Source organism: Oratosquilla oratoria, chromosome 5, assembly GCF_046742065.1.
Source record: "Oratosquilla oratoria isolate Oo_2021 chromosome 5, ASM4674206v1, whole genome shotgun sequence".
In the NCBI taxonomy this organism is placed as follows: domain Eukaryota; kingdom Metazoa; phylum Arthropoda; class Malacostraca; order Stomatopoda; family Squillidae; genus Oratosquilla; species Oratosquilla oratoria.
In genome coordinates, this window is record NC_134781.1 from 82,311,889 (window position 1) to 82,314,388 (window position 2,500).

Below are 2,500 nucleotides of genomic sequence, written 5' to 3' on the forward strand. Positions count from 1 at the left end.
CACATACACACATACACACATACACACTCACACACACACACACACACACACACACACACACACACACACACACACACACACACACACACACACACACACACACACACACACACACACACACACACACACACACACACACACACACACACACACACACACACACACACACACACTATCTCTCTCTCAAACATGTATACACAATAAGTAAATTAATGAATAAATAGATAAATGAGTAAATGAATAAACATATAAGTAAATATGTAAAAAGTAAATAAATAAACCAATAAGCAAATAGTAAATAATTGAATATATAAACACATAAATGAATAAAGATAAACGAATAAGCAAATAAGTGAAAAATAAATAAATGAATAAGTAAATGAATAAAAAAACAAATAAATAAATAAATAAATAGGTAAATAAGTAAATAAGTAAACAACTAAATGAATATATAAATGTGAGTGCCGATTGCACTATGCATAAGAATATCTTGATGTATGATATTATACAGGTAAATTATGATATGTGCTAAGGTTAATGACGAATCACGGCTTGTGACATTTGATCTGTGTCAAGTACCAATTGTACAATGTTCGAGTGTATTGACAAATTATGATATGTACTAAGTTTGATTACGAATCACGGCTTGTGACATTTGATCTGTGTCAAGTACCAATTGTATAATATTCGAGTGTATTGACAAATTATGATATGTACTAAGTTTAATTACGAATCACGGCTTGTGACATTCGATGTATATTGAGTACAGATTGCATAATTTCTGGGTGTAATATGAAAATATGTGAGAAAATACCGATGATATGTATGAGAAATAGTAGAACCTAGAACCTAACGGTAACCAAGCCTGTGTTGTTACGCACGTAGTTTACAATGTATGTAAAATAAAATGGAAAATGTTATTGTCGAAATTGATGTACTGTAACGATCCATTATATATATAATAAGATAAAATAAGATTAAAGAAACTCTAGGAAAAAGGAGAATGTTGAGTGGAACATAACTCGTATATTCATTTACGATCCCTTAGATGTATTCCTCCGCCACGAAAGTAGTGCGCATTTTCCTCATTAGGATCGTAATCATAAATGTTCTTTCTGTGTGTAGTCGTTAAGTTGACAACATCTCCGTAAGTGCCATGGCAGTCATTTTTGGTAAGCATTGAAAGAGTAAATTGTTACGCAATGTCACTGTTTGAAATAATATGCAAGAGTTAGTGGATAAATCATGTTAATTAGTAATATATTTGGTTTCTCAGAATAGCAAAGGATCACGAAGATATGTAATGACGAATGTTGTGGAGGCGGATAACAAAATCATGGTAGGAATCATGAAGTTGAGTTCAATGATTGTTATTGACAAACAGTGTGCTTAATTATTGCATTGATTTGAGAGATTAATTATGAATGCAAATTACAATGTGACACAATTTGCAGAAACCACACTGTCTGTATAAGATCAGACCGAAGGGCAACATTAAAGAAGTTTGACGTGTGCGTTATGATTGTTTCCCATCCCTCTGTATCCCATGCCCCTCCACCTTCGGAGACGGCGATGACAATACATCTATAAATGAATAAATAAATAAATAAATAAAAATTGATACATAAATTAGCAAGTAAATGTATAAAAACAAAGAAATAAAGAAATAAAAAGAGAAATATAAATTGATAAATGAATGGTAAAACATAAAAGTAAATAAATAAAGAATAAAAAAATTAATGAATAGTTAGATAGATATATAAACAAGTAAATTAATAGATAAATAAATAGATTGATAAATTGATGAATGAATGAGTAAACGAATAAAAAACAAACAATAAAGATAAAACTGAATAAATAATCAAACAGAAAATAGATAAGTAAATAGATAGATAAATGAGTAGATGAATAAATAGATAAATATATGAATGAATAAATAATATATAAGTTTATAGAGAAATCGTTAGAGTAACAAATACATGAATAAATAGATAAATAGATAAATGAATAAAAGTATATAAATGATTTCATGAGTAGATAGATAAATAATTTTAGAAATAGATAAATTAGAAAAAAATATAATTAAGAGCTTTCTTTGCTAGTTAGGTAATTTTGTTAGTACTCTTAGAGAACCCTGAGGCTCACCTTCCCTATGACTTTGAAAGACACATTCCCCTCCTTCCCCTACCTTTCTAAAATAATCATTCGACCTAATTTGACACAGGATCTAAAGCCTACCTCAGGTGTTTGCCCTCCTCTATACACCAAAGCCCCCTCTTCGTCCTCCCTTTCATCATTTCGCTTACTTTATCCTTTGTGCTGAGCTTCCTCGACAAATGCGTGAAGACATACAACCGAACGTCACTATGCAATGGCTTGAAATGGGGAGATGTTTACGCAAGGAGACGCTGATCTGTGGTTGGGGCTCTATGCGCTTTGGTAGCTTAGGAAAGTGGCGGTTACTCATATCCATTGGGGATCGATCTCGGGTTTCGAGAGT